Here is a 15,250-nt window from a genome sequence, read left to right as displayed (position 1 = left end):
TGGTAGTTTGCTCTTATTTGTGCCCAGCACTGCCAAGACAGTAGCGAACAGGAGGTGTGGTCTTTTTAGATGAACTTATGTTGTTTTTGTGGGCTCCACTTGATGCTTCACACTTTTCCTTTAGCAGTAAAAATGACTTGTGATGACAGCTGGAGTAATTGCTGTGCATGGAATAAAACTGACTTTAACTTTGTTTTCTCACTCCAGTTCTCAAATGTAGGTGGATTCTTGCAGATCTAAGCTGAAATACAAAGATAAATTCTTGCTCTATGCAATAAAAATGGTTTATATGTTTTTCTGGTGCTTAAATGTGCAGAAGACACATGTAACCATTACTGAAAGGTAAAAAAGAGAATGGGACAGATTTAGAGGCAATAAATTTTATTTTTATATCCTATTCTTCTCATTGCTTGCTATTTTTTAAGCTCTTCTAATGCTTTTTTCCAGCTTCCTTGAAGTTAGTGAGAGCAGGATGAAGTCCCAAGAGACTTCTGAACATGTTAGAAAAGATGGAACAATCTTCTTCAAGAAGTCTGATTTTTAAAAGCGTGTCTTCATAAAGAGAATTAGGAGCTTTCTACTGTTGCCGTACTTGCCCTAGTGGAGATAGAGTTTTAACCAAATATCTATAGAAAGATAGTCCCGTCCCTACGTTCATCACAATTTCTGCCTTTTTCTGCATATGAACATTGATAGAAAACGCCACCTGAAGTTCTGGAGCCTACCAGATTTATGCTGAGTGCTAGTGGAGAATGTAATGGATTGGGATTGTAATAATGATCAATTCTTTTAAAAAAAGGGTGGGTTCTGCTAACCCTGACTGTGACAGAAGCGGAAGAGATGCTGAGGAGGGCTCGAGTTGCGTGCCGGCGATGCCCTGTGCACTGCAGCTTGCGCATGCCTCTTCCCAGCAGCCACCTGAGCCCTTCATTTCTCTGCCCTGTGATGCCCGTCATTAGAAGACTTGGAGAGAATCTCTGTTTTATTTCCCCTCTTGCATACAGGGTAGTGCTGTTTTGTTGAAAAAGGTCTAGCTGGGCCATATCCGTAGGGGTAGGGGCACTGCTTTTGTGCAGAATGTAGCAAAGCGCACGATCAGCCTAAATGGAAAAACCCACATTCTTGCTGCCTCTGGAATGCACAGCTGCATTCCCAGCACGCCGGGCTGGGCCCAAACCCTGCTACTGCCCTGTCTTCTTTCATTTGGCCTTGGGTTGGGTGACTGCCCTTTCTTTTTATTTCTTCTTCATTTTGATGATGTTATTTATTTGCAGAACCACATCGTGTGTAGCGCAAAACATATATTGTGAAACGTGTCATGCAGGTGTCACGGTGTCATGAGTGTATGTACTGCTTCTTGGTGACAGGAAATGGGTCCTGGTGCTTACTGGCAGCCAAAAAACAGCCTTCTTCTCTGTGTTTACATCACTCAACAGAAATGGCAGGGGATAAGTGAAGTGTGGGGTAAGTTCAATATCCACAGCCTGCACAGTGCACGCTAATACCTTGTATTCTGCTGGCTTTGATAGAAATTCTTTTATATCAAATATACTTGTAAAGGAAGACTCGGCTGACCAAATGCCATGTGGTGACATCCAGCTGGTGATGGAATAAGTACCCCAAATCCTGCAGGCCTTTCCACTTTAGGATTGTACCCAGTGACTCTGCTACTGCCTGCACAAGCCGGTACTGGTAATAGCTCCACAGAATTTAGCTCTGCACCTGCTACCAGGATTCTTTCCCCAAATTTTTCATAAGAAAAGTGCGCTTAGGGTATGTTAAAATAGTTTATAGTAGTTGTTGTATGTTTGCCTTTAAACAGATAAAAAAAAAAAAAAGTCATTCCACATTTAAAGGACTGCAAGCAGAGAAAGAAAGCTATCTCCTAGTGCACTGCATAGTGAACCACAGAACTTCAGTTTTCAGTTTTACCGTTTAGGTTGCAGTGAAACATGTTTCTCTAAAGTAGGGTAAGTTTACAGATCTATAAAACCTGCAGTTTCTCTGATGTTCCTCTCCCCTCCCCCTATTTTAGTTAGGCAATCAGAGAAAAAAAAATGTAAAATAAATCTTCATAAACTGCAGAAGGCTGAGCACAGCTTTTACTACATACTTCTGCAATTAGACTAATTTACTGCCCTGTGAGGTGGGGGGAAGTGTGCAAGGTACTCCTTGGATAAATATACCTCAGTAGGAGAAGCATAGCTGCTCTGTAAGTGTTATCTGCTTGCATTCACCAAGTATCAGGGTCATTCCTATGGCTACATACCGCAGAGCGTTAATTAATGGGGCTGCAGCTGGTGGTACCACTTTGGCTGCTTCAGCCCTGCCTCTTATTCCATATTTCTCGGGTTTGTATGACCAGACTTGGACCACATCCCATCATTTTTCCCCCCCAAAGTACAAAAAGTACTTAAGCCTCTGCTGGAAAACTGCCAGACTTTCATAAAAAGAACAGAACTGTTGTTTCTTTGCTATTTTTATCTTCTCTGCCAAAAGAGACACCACGCTGTATTGGCAGTTGTATATTAAAGATTGTCGTTAACACTGAGCTGCTCAGCCCAAGCCTTCCCCAGCCTTTCTGCAGCCAGCGGGTACCAGTGGGTACGCAGTGGTGGGTGCGGAACAGCTGTGGGTACAGCTGGGTGTCCGTGTCCTGCAGGCGTTGCGAAGCCAAAGCAGAAAGGAGTGAAGCTGCCCGCGCTGCTCTGCGGGACCTGGGGCTCAGAGGGAGGCGGTGGGAGGCTGCAGGAGACACCCTGCCCTCCGCGGGAGGCTGCCCGCAGTAGGTGCTGTGCAGTGAGAACTGGGGCTGCACCTGCTCGCCCCTGTGTCAAATAAACACGCCCTTCTTCCTGTTCTGCATTCTTCTGGCTCCTCAAAACCCTTTCTTTTTTATAACTGCCAAAATAACAGCCCATTAAGTCACTTTCATCACTTAGAAATGTTGGAAAATGCTTTCTAGGGAGATACCTGCTTTATTTACATAATTAAAGAGATACCTGCTTTATTTACATAATTAAAGATGAGCCAACTTGCATACTTAAAACAAGGCTTCATGATCTTCGGTACATTAACCTGATAGAATATAGCTAGTGATTCCTCTGTTTGCTTTGGAATAGAGAATGAATTTTCTGTAGCTTCTACTAAACAACACATGGCTTTGGGGTTCTTTACAAAACATAGCATCTGTGCCAGGCAGCTTATGATGTCCTTAACCAGATTAACGACAAACAGGTTAACTTCTTGCCTGCTGATTTAAGTATTTCTCTTGGACCCCAAGGTAAGGAAGCAGATCCCTCAGCTCTGAGCACGCAGCCTGGCAGGCCTTTTTTATTCATGTGTTTCGTGCTAGCTTCTCTTAACACAATGTGTAGTATTCAGGATCAGGAGCCCTTCTCTCCGCAGCTAACCCGGGGTGCTGAACAACCGCCTTCCCCGTTCACAGGCACTGAGAGAGAAGCTACTTGAGGGAGTTTGCAGGCTTGGTTCTCTCACTGAGCAGTGATTTATGGCTTTTGACTTAGGTCATTGCTTGGCAGGTAATGATGACCATTTTGATTAATTCAGGACTCAGGCAACTCGAGGGCCCTTAGCATTTGTAACCAATCATAATCTGGCTGGCAATGACCGTAACAGAAAAAAATCTCTTCTTGTTTGGATCTGTTTTAAACTAGTTTGGCTTTGTTTTCTTCTTGGAGACCTACTGCTGCCGTTAGATGCTCTTTGATTTGGTTCCAAGGATGGGTCAGAGTCACATTTTTCTTTGATAAACCTATTTTGGTTCCCTCATTAATGTGTATTGCTGAAAGCTGCACGTTTCTTTTCAATGTGCTGTTACATTACCACAGGAAGGCAAGCTGAGGGGCCATTCCCCCGCACAGGGGCAGAGGGGTTTTCGTGGTGTCACGGGCAGCACGTGCACCGCTCCGCTTTTCTGCTGGAGCTACGCCATCCGATTTACAACCCCTTGGTTGTCACCAGCTCACTTGTACCATATTTCAGAAATGGCTTTAATAGGGTTTTCTTTGCTACAGCAACTGCAAGGGGAGTAGCAAGCTCTTAAGGAAAATACTTCTGCCCAGACGGACCTGCTGTTGTGAGATACCCTGTCCCCCTGCACTGTTGGACGGGTTTGTGAATTGTGGAACATCCCTCCTTCTGGAGGGCTGTGCCGACAGCTCCTCCCTACTCGCGTAAAATAGTCCCTGCTGAGAGCTGTTCTATGTTCAGCTATCGCTTGCACGTGCCCTGAGTCCCCTCCCCGTAATAAAGCTCCTCTATTTTGTCTCAATATTTTGCTTGGCTTGGACAGCACCGTGTCATGCTTGCATTGCTGCCTGTTGCAGGGGGAGCTGCAGAATGTGCCTCTCAGGCAGGGTGGGCGGGCTGCCCTGCACACAGCAGCCTGCAGGAGCACATTGCTCACACACCCCACAGGTGAGCACAGCTGCAGGAGCGGTGACGCGCTGCGAGGCTGCGGCTGTGACGGGGCACCCCGCAACGCTGCGCTGCCCGTGCTGCTGAGCCCCGTGCTCCGAGCTGGGCTTGGAGAGCTGGCTCTTCCGTACCGCAGGGCTGGGAAGGAGAGTTTTTTTTCTGATGTAGAGTGTAGGCATCTCAAGCAACAGCAGTAAGAATTAGTATTTCAGTACTTGCATAGATAATACATTAGAATGAAATGTCATCCCTTGCAAAGGAAAGTACTATTTTATTAAGGCAGTCTTGTTTTCAAAATGCTGTTTTGTTCCTGATGTTTTACAATCTCAGAAATTTACTTAGAGGATATTGATATGCCTTGTGGGTTTTGATTTTCTTTATTACATGTTAAATGACTAAAACATAGGTTAAAAATAAATTATTGCACTAAGCAGGAAGTTATTATTACTTTTGTTATTCCTCATTATTACTTTTGTTATTGTCTTATTCTATGGTAATGTCTTGGAGCCACAGTGCTGGAACTCTTCCTCCCCAGTGATACGGGCTATACAAACGTAGAAGAACAGTGGTCCTTGCTTCGAAAGGAGATAAAATATTTCTGTAGAGTGCAGAGGGAAATAGATACCAGGAAGGCTCTTCTTTCACTCCGAATCTTTCCTGGGAAGACCCGCTGAAGACCCAGGACTGTGCACGCAATACTCCTGAGTTAGAAGCTGTGCTGGGAACACATTGAGGCACATGCCTCAAGCTCTTCTAGATGCCAACACGTCTGTCCGACAGCCTGTCCCCGAGTTTCATGTTCCTCTGAGGAAGGTCACAGCCTCGTTTTTACAGGTGGCGGTGGGGACTGAGCTCTACAACAGGTCACCCGAAGAACTGGGACTAGGACCTACTGCCTCCTGACCCAGTCACCTCTGCCCTGCCCACAGAAGGGTGGAACTGAAACGAAGTTTCCTCAGACTGCCAGAAATTTCAGCAGACTCCGGAGATCTCCAAACCTAAACTGTCTCCAACGCCTCTCATGAGTCCAGAGCCTCACCTCTTCCCCTCTGTGCAGCTGCCAAACCTCTAGCTTCCTTTCAGTGACAGCTTTGCAAGTGCAGCTGTGTATTTTCAGTGAGAAGCACAAGGAAAATTTGGGGGTGGAATATGACTGAATTTTTAAAACCCACAGGAAAGTTTTTGGTTTGAGCATCTTAGTCACTCAAGTTCAATTAAAGCTTAATTCCTAAGGATGTTACGTGATGCTACCACAGATGATCCAGAGAGCTGCAGGAAGATGGCCGTTGCTGTGGTCTCAGTGCTGGATGCAGGAAATGCAGGAACTCTTGCTTCACATCCTCCTTCTAGCCTGTGGGAGAACTGAGGCAGTGAAGGTCAGTGATGGATGTCTGGAGGGGTTTGTGTCAGTCGGGTTAGATGTCAACAACCTCTGGTTGCAGATGCTTTGCAGAGTCCCCTGGCAGCCTTCTTTTTTGTGAAACAGCAAAAATCTGCCTCTGTCATTTGCCAAAGGTGAACATTCAGTGCAGTTTTGTGATTGAGTCATAACTCAACAACAGGTAAACATTTGTTCAAGAAAATAATGTTCCAAATTAGCCTCATTAACTTGCCTTGCAATCCCCCTTGTTCTTTTCCTTCTATGCAACCCAAAGTGCTGCTGCGCAGGGCAGGGCCGCCCCTGGCGCATGCTCCCGGGCAATCCTGCTTGCTTTCAAAGCAAGCCATTCCCCAGCTTCCTTGGGACAGGCTTGCAGCTGGTCTCTCTTTGGATCTGCTGGAAGTGTGGGAAGTCAGCGGTGCCTTATATGAGACTGATATGCTCTAGATTTACTTGCTGGCTCTACCGTTGTTTAACCCTTTCAGAGTACTTGACTGGGCAATGGGTAGTCCAAGAAAAGAAATACCTGCTGCGTGGAGCCAACAGAAGCGTGCCTGGCTTTCCTGGGCGCAGTGCTCTGGGAGAAAACTAGCGCCAGCTCTGGCAAGGTGCCTCTCCGGAGGAAAAGCCAGCGCTGGGCGTGCAAAAAAGTCCATCCCGCTTTGTCTCAGCAGAACAGCAGCTGTGGATCCTCTGATGTGAAAACTCACCTCTCCCACCATGCATTTAATCTCTCTCCTTGCATGAGCCTTGAGGTGGTACTTGGTGAACAAAGAAGAGATATTGCTTGACATGCCCTGAACTGGAGAGTATAGCAGTCCAAGGAGTACAAGCCTCTCTCACAGCCTGCTTAAACTTCCTGCCCACCCTTTTTGTTCCTCTTCACCCTCCTGAAGCAATTCTGCTGTCTCTTCTGCAATTAATTTTGCCTGTGCTGTGAAATACCAAGGCCTTCTCTGCCAGTGAGTTTGCACTCCTTTCTGTCCTTTCCTGCTTTACCCTGAGTGAGACTGAAGTTGTTTTAGGATGTCACTGCCTGTTTGGTGACATCCAGGAATGCAGGATGCCGTGACAACAGAACTGCTGTTGCAGGCCTTGTCACATGAGGCGAACTGACAGCAGTGAGAAGAGTGGATATGTTTGGTAAGACTGCATATATTCTAGAGTGACCTGAGAACTTTTATATCATCTATTCAGTTTTTGATATAGCAAGGAATTGATATATAGCTCACAACTATGCCTGTCTGGAGTGGATTCTGTAAGCTTGGCTTTTTTTTTTTTTGGCCTCCCTTTGTATATGTCACAAGACAACTTTTTATGGGGTCCTTTATAGGAAATGAAAAGAGAATCGGTTTACATCCTGCTTAGAAAAACTGGTATCAAACAACTTCTTCAAAGTTCATCACATTTCCCTAACCATAAGTAAAAGCCTAAATGGTTAAGTCAACCCCAGCTAATTCAACATTTAGTAAACTCTGTCCTTACTCACACGTTCTACTGTTCCCAAGCAGAATAAAGGACTAGTTTATAGGCAACAATGGTGCAAATGAAAAGAAGCAGAAAATACTCTTCTTGGAAGGATATGGTCACTTCTCTGGATCATTTAGAACAACCTGATGTTGTTGCACCTCTTGATCACTATCATTATGCATCTTTTCCTTCCCCTGTCAATGTAAAGATTCAGTTCAGCTTGCTCAGCATAGATCAAGCCTTCTCCCTCTGCAAACTTCAAATATTGGAAGCGGGATCTGAAATGCCAGCAAAGGTTTTGCAAGACCCATATCAATTGAGCTGTGCAAATAACTCCCTTATTAGTTTCTTGGCTGAACTGAAAAACAATTTGTTATATGACAGTGGAATTAATGAATCCTCATTTCCCAGATCTGAGTCCTTGCCTCAGAGCTCTTTGCCCACCCCTCTAACCCCTGCTCGTTACACGTCCCCTGTGTTGCCTCCCCTCCCAGTTCTCTCCCTTGCCTTGCCTCTTCCCAAACCACCACTGGGCTGTGGCAGCACGTGCTGGAGTTACTTCTGGGTTGTCATTCACCAAGGAGGAGCCAAGCATCCTACAGAACTGCAGTGCGCCCCGGAGTTCTCCTTCCTGCGGGAATGCCAGCTAGGACCCTTTGTGTGAGCTGCCAGTTTTCCTGGAGCTTTTCTGCATGTAGCATGGATGGCAATTTCACATTCCCACAGAATTTGGCCGAAATAGGCCTTCAAAAGCTGTAAGAGAGAGGGGTGGACTGGCAGTGCAGTCACAGACCTTTGAACCTGCCTACAAATACTTTGCTTGAACCAAGATGAAATCTTTTTGGTTTGTTTTCCAAGACTTGTTAACTCTATGAACTAAAACAGATATGTGTATGAAATGACACTTGAAAAGTTTAGCTTCTTTCTGACCATACATACTCATTTTTAAAATAGTAGTGGGTTTATTTCTTTACTTATTTTAGAAGTGAAGCATGGCGCAGTTTATGTTGGTTTCGCTGGACTTTTGTTACCATGGTGCTGTCTGTACCCTTGATATTCCCCTTCTTTCCCTTTATATTTGTGCATAGCCCGAAGGTGGCCAGCTCTGTGGGAGAGCAAAGTGGTATCACTGAGACTTTTGCTGGCTTCTTAAAAGGCTGAGGTGTCAGTCAGACCCAAAGAGTTTTTCTCCTCACCTTGACATGGTTCCAGGTGCTCAGGTCTTAAGAAGCCCTGCTCCCTCCAGAAGATCGCAGCTCCTGAGGACACGGCCGAGCCCCTGTTGGCCTGTTGGACCAACAAGGCCTGCTTTGCTGGTTCCTTGAACAGGGATCCTGCTTCTGTTTGGGCTTTTTATTGACAGATAGAAATGAATCCCAGGTAGGCTCTTTAGGAATGTAGTCTCATGGCATATTTAATGCTAAGGTATTCCATTTTCTTCTTTGTGAGAATAGCAGACATTGGCATTAAGACACCCATGCTTGTCAAAAGAAAAGGATAAAGTTCTTAAATTCATAAATACTTCATTCACTGTACTCAGTTTCTCTGGAGTCCATCTCCCTTTTCCTAGTTTATTCTGCAGTTGTGACTAGCAGCTCGTAGTGCACTGCAGCTGATTATGTGAGCCCAGTGTTTGCAGAGACAACAGGATCTTTTTCTTTCTTTCTTTCCTGACCAAAGGGTTTACTACTCCAGTCCCATTGTGTAGAAAACACAATAATAAACACCTAATGCTGGAAGCCATGAATGCTGTCCTTCTCTGCCTAGGCTTAAAGTAAGGAAGCTGTATCTCTCTAGAAGAGATGAAACGTGCAAAAGTGATGGGTAGCTCCGGCGGAGCTGTGTGGAATTCCAGGTCCCAGTTGCTGAGCTGCACTCTTAAGATTCCCTTGTAAGCGGTTCTCATCTGCTGTTACTCTTTTTACTGCTGAAGCATCTAGGAACCGAGTGCCGGATTGATACCGTGCCGTTCTATGCGTTTTCATTTCCAGATCTCATAGAGAAATATTCCTTATGCGTATGCCTGGGATTTTTGTCCTCCTTCTGTGTTTCATTTAATGCACTTGGTGAGCTGCGTTAGAAGAATCTCTACTGTCAGTGAACTCTGTGTGAACACTCCATGCCAAAGATAAGTTCTAGTGTCTTAAGCTTTGCAATAGCACAGTGTAGAGATGATTTTTAAGGCAGAAAAGAGATGCTCCCTAAATCTAATGGAAAATATAAATGTCTTGAAACATGGGAGAGAAGGAGAAGGAGGAAGATGGGTAAGTTGTGTCTTATATTATTGCACTATTCCAAACCAGCCTTGGTGGTAGCAGACGGCTCATTATCACACTGCTGGCGGCTTGGCGTCTCTGGGAAATGGAGCTCATGGGATAATTCCTGTCCACAGAAGTAGCAAACTTGATGCTAATTGCCAGCTTTGCCACCATGGTTATGCAGAACAAACATCTCCCTTGCCTCCTGGGCAGGAATCAGGCCTAGTACAAAGGTATTTCTCTGAATATGCTCTGAATAGAAGTAGGTGGAAAAGTGGAAAAGAAATGTTGATCAGCAAGGATAGAGAAATCATATTGTGTCTTCCAAGCTGTTAAAGCAGATGCACAGTTGTGTCCATACATCCCTATCAGAAATGTTAAGCTCATCTGATCTTTCTGATGAGGAATTTGGAAAGCAGAAGCAAGGTTGGGTGGCCGCAGCAAATGGGAGGAATCATTTCTAGGCATCGTGTGCCTAGAGTGCAAAGGCAGGGCAGCTGCGGAGAGGCTGGCGAGGTGCTCGAGGAGCTGCTGCGAGGCACGGAGGCCCCCTGCTCTTCGGGGAGTTATCCCTTTCTCCCAGGCGCGGCTGCTGCCCGTTTCCACGCTCCTCCTCTGGCTGCAGGAGAAGGCCCGGCAGGAGCAGGGGACGCGGGTGCGTTTTGCTGGCTCCTTGGCCAGTGTCCCGGGGAAGTGCTGAGCCCACCGCGGCGGAGCAGGCGGGACAGCACGGCCGCAAGTGCAAACCTGGTTGTAGCAGCCAGCAGCAGCGCGTGTTCTGTCTGCAAGCTGCACGAAAACATATTCTTAATGAACTTCTTCAGTTATAAAGGCCATTTAAGTGACATATGACTTTCAAAACAAAGTATTCTGCGGGGCATATATATCTCTCCCCACTCCTCTGTTTGCTTTTCCCGCTTTGGCATCTGACATTAATGTCTGTCATTGAACATCTCAACCTTTGTATTTGTCTCATGGGAGACACCGATCAGAGTGTTTAAGCTTTGAAATTTGGTATTGCTGGCATTTTTGGTTCCCTACAAATGTTTTCTATGATACTAATGGTGTTTAGCAAGTTTTGGAAGAAAAATCATTAAGGACAGAATCCAAAATAGCCTTGGTGATTCAAATTGCTCTCTGAATGAACTCTGGGAAGTTTAAATTAAGATACAGCATCAACCTTTTCATTTGTACTAGAAGTGAGGCTATTTGCAGATACTGTTTGAAAGAAAGAAAATGTGAAATGCTTCACACAAAAGTTTTTCGAATTGTTCAGAGAAGGGATGACTGTTGATCAAAAATACATTCTGTGTGTTCCCAGTTCCTGAAGACGTATTTATTTCCAAGACCAAAACTGCTGTCTTTTTATTTCTACAGTCTTTGTTTGAACTGAGATCCACATTCATTGTTACTGAGGTTTAATAATCTAAGGGTCACTCGAAGGGCTTTTGTTTGAGAGACCTTTCAAGCCAAGCCAAGGCAGCAGTTTAGAGAACGGTTCTTGTTTGTAGACAAAAATATATTAAAACAACCAAGGGAGCTATTACTCTTCCACATAATTATTTTTAATGTCTCATTGGACATGTATGAAATGCCTTTGAGTTCCTGTGGGAGAATTACTTTTTTGTCTTGTTTTTACATTTTGCAGCATGGCTTTTGTTACATTTCTATGCGACTTCCCTATTGAGCAACCTTCACCCCAAAAGACTTTATAAACACGAGCAGTATCCCTAGGAATACGCTGCCAGCGTAGCCCACGGAACACTTGGAGACTCGTCATAGGGCCCGATGCCTTGCAGGCTTTATGCCACCTATTTTTTGTGGCCAGGTTTCCAGCGGGGAAGGTGGCAGCGCAGCTGTGGGTCCAGGGCCGCGTGCGGCAGGGCCAGGGGCAGCAGCCCGTGGGGAAGGCGGGCGGAGGGGAGAAGGGCTCCGGCCCCTTTCACTGCTCTCCCTGGTGAGCGCACGCCAGGCAATCAAAGCAGCCACGGGTCTTTGGCAGGGAAACTGTCTGCAAACACGTTGCCTCTCAAAGCACCTTCCAGCTACCTAGGAAAGACAGAAAGGGAACGTATCCTTCTGCTTTATAACAAGAACAACCTCAAGGAGGGGAAGAATAAGCATAGGAAGAGGGGTAGAGTACCATTAAAGAAAGACAGAAGCCATCTTGTAAGAAGCCCCTCTAACAGGCATGCTGGAGCTTAGCTTAGGACATGCTGCTGCTGCCTGGAGGTGCAGGCTCAGCAGATGCTGCTTTCAGACATCTCCCTCCTATTGCATGCTCGAGATCCTTTAAATCTGCTGTTTGCATTTTGAAAGACGCCTATGTATTTCTGTATTTCTTGCTCGGCTGGTGAGAGACCCCTGAGGTCCAAGAGCATCTTTATTAGCACTATTGCCTTGCCCTTTCTGCAGGCACAGGGAAAGTCACACTGACCCCGCATGGCCTGTGCTGTTAATGTGCTGTGTTTGTGCTCCTGGCACCAGCTTTGCACCAGGGCCCAGGAAGCACCAGAGCTAAAACTGTGAACCTGAAACCTGCCATGCATTAAAGAAAAAAAAAAAGTAATTGCTCACCTGTGTGTTTGGCGCCAAGGTCCTTAATGACATAGGCATTACGTGAGCGTGCCCACTCTGTGCTGGGGCTGGTGGCCTCGGAGGCTGCAGTGCCCTTACCTCTCTCCTCTGCTATAAAGGGAAAAGCAAGGTCTGAGTTCAGGCAGTGATCATGTAGCTCTGTTTCAGTTTTGGCACCTCATGCAAACATATACCATTGTCAGAGTCTAGTCTTAAAGCTGGTCAAGTTTCGTAAAAATGGAGGAGTATATTAAAGGTATGTAGATAGCTGTTTTCCTTGGCTGGATGTAAACCCAGGTTCAAGTATATTGTGCTCCTAAATTCTGAAGGCATTCATTACCCCATGTTCACCATCTTCAGATTACTATACTTGAAGTGTCTCAGCTCGGAGCTTTTAAATTGTAAGCTAAGTAGGTGAAGTGTAATTTGCAACAGCATCTGGTTTGTGGAATTGCCTTGCAGTATTTGTGGAAAGGAACCATGCTTTTCTAGCAATGAAAGTTGAGTCTTTGAAGTAGGGGGTGATGAGACAAGCAAGTTATTGTAACTGTGTAATGCAGTGATCCGTCTGGATGTTCAGTGTTTTAAGCATGAATTACCCCAAAATAAGTGATATTATTTGGCAACTTGACATTAACTTCTCTTTCTTGAAGCAATAATTTGTGTCTCAAGAATATAAGATAATATGCACTTATTCAGTATCTTCCTAATGTCACAGTGACATAACACTTGTGAAGTATTTTGCACATAAAAATCACTGGAAATAATGTGTATACTTCATGACACATTCCTTGAGACAAGAACAACAGATGAGGGAAATTCGTAAGGAAATCATTACTTAAGGGCTTCCTAGAAAGTCGGTCTTGCCGTGTCATCCAAAGTACCCTCTCCTGGTGTAATAAATACATGCCTATGGATTTTCACTTAGTTGTTCAAGGCAATTTAGTCATTGGTTTGTGTGTCCTTACATTTAGAGACCAGCAAATGTAATTATTTGGAAAATACTTAGTGCAGCACCGAGTTCTTCTCCTCTGGAGAGATTCATAGCAGGAAAAATGGACAGGACTTAGTGTGCACAGCCTGAGTCGCTGGGATAGGAGGACATAATAGTCTATATGTAACTGAAACATGTAAGCATGAGCGAGGGAGAAGAATTATGTCCAGTTTGGCAGGAGGATGTAATGAGTAATAGATGGAATGATGGAGGGGAAATAAAATTGGCTGGATGAAGAAAAGCTTCCTGACCGCGAGATCTTGTTTGATTACTGAAGCTTCCCGGGGGACTTCTGTGATTTGGGAAAAGTTAGGCCAGGCTGTTCAAAGCCCAGCAGTGCTGCACAAAGCATAGTTCTCTGGTCACCTAATGCCTTGGCATCCAGGACTGTGGAGTGCTTCCCATCTTTGAAATGAGCTCGAGGTTGGTTGGATTCCTTGTGTTTGCTGGGCAGCTCTGATCCCCGGTGTGCTGGCTGCACCAGGGCTTCTCTCTTGGCTGGTGCAACTGAGCAGTGTAACAGGGTAACAGGGTAAGCAAGCAGCTCATGAAAAAAACTGCCTCTTCTGAGCCTGTACGGAGCCCAGCGCCTGCTTGCTCCCAAGAGCTAACTGGTTGGAAGTGTGGAAAAGCTGCATTTTGAAATGCATCACACAGAAATGAGACTTTCTGTATATAAATACACTAACAAATCAAAATATCTGCTTATGAGGACACTCCTATTTGAATTATCTTCTAATTTGAATGTTATACATATTATCTCATGGGGGTATGATTGCTTCTGTAGCAATAGGTAAATAACTTGTACACCCTGAGATATATCTAATTTCTACCAAAGGAAAAAAAATAAATAAATCATTTAGATCTGGAACGTTGATCACAATGGAAGTTTCATTTGCAAGGGATTTATGGAGACTTGAAGTCAGTATTATGTTTTGAATAAATGCATCATTGACCAGTGTCAGATTTCCATAGGCTTTATCTTGTTTTTCCTAAGCAACTGCTCATAAACTTTTTTAATATCTTGATTAGTACGATGGTGCTACTTGCAGATCTGTTCATAGAGCTATTAATCTACAATACTGCAGTCTAAAGAAAAGTCACACTTCGCTGTTCCTTCCGTGGTTTCATTTAAACACATAAATAACCACTTGACAGGATTTCTTCGGCTTCGCTTTGCATCTTGGCCAGTGCTCAGGGAACTGCGCTCGCGTCAGCTCCGCAGGAGGAACGGTGACGAGCAGCGCTGCGCGGTGCCTGCGCGGCAGCGGGCCTGCACCGAGGGGCGCGCTGCAGCAGATGCCGCAGTGTGTGGCAGGGTGCAGGGGCGTAGCGGGGTCTTTCCTACCGCTTCTGAAGGGGTAAGCATTTGCTTTGCCTTCCAGGTATGTGCCCACATCCCAAGACTGTGTTCCAGGTGGCTCCAGGGATTCCTAGAGCTTGTGTTTACCACAGGTATGTCACTGATTTTTTATCCAAATTATTATATTTATAGTTCAGTGTGCCCTCACGCTTGGATATACACTCTGCAGCCAGGCATAAAGTAATTCCTTGGCTCCAATTTACCATTTATCCGATATGCATTTATAATCTACTCATCTCTAGATTATTTTCCCTTTATCTCTCCCAAAACAATAATTTTATTATCTTCAAGGCCATTAGAGATAAAGCCAAGAACTGAACTCCAAGAACCGAGACCTTTTTTTTACATGCAGGTAGCAAATGGTAGCAAAAGGGGAAAAAAAAAAGAAAGGTAGCAAAACACATATTCTGTGTAATAGTCGGGGGCTCGCCATGCCCCGGCGCCGCGCTCAGGCACTCGGGGCCCGGGATCCCGCCGCGGCTGTCGCGTAGCTGCTCCCAGACAGCGGCGGTGACACCGGGACCGGTCCCGGCCGGGGTCCGGCCCGGGGTGCGGCGCGCGGGGCCCTGCGGCGCGCCCCGCTCGCGAGGGGGCGCCCTGCGCGGCGCGGGCGGGGCGCTGGCTCCCCGCGGCCGGCGCTCATTGGCCGTCGCGGCGGGCTGTGGCGGGCGCCACCCAATGGCGCTGCCGGGTGGGCCGGGGCGGGGCCGGGGCAGGTGCCGCCGCGGCGCCCTCGCCCGGCTCCCGCTGCAGAGCGGGCGCGGGGA

This window comes from Tinamus guttatus, unplaced genomic scaffold (assembly GCF_059628265.1).
Source record: "Tinamus guttatus ecotype Peru unplaced genomic scaffold, ASM5962826v1 Tinamus_guttatus_pri_ptg000240l, whole genome shotgun sequence".
In the NCBI taxonomy this organism is placed as follows: Eukaryota; Metazoa; Chordata; class Aves; order Tinamiformes; family Tinamidae; genus Tinamus; species Tinamus guttatus.
This window is presented reverse-complemented; position numbering follows the sequence as displayed.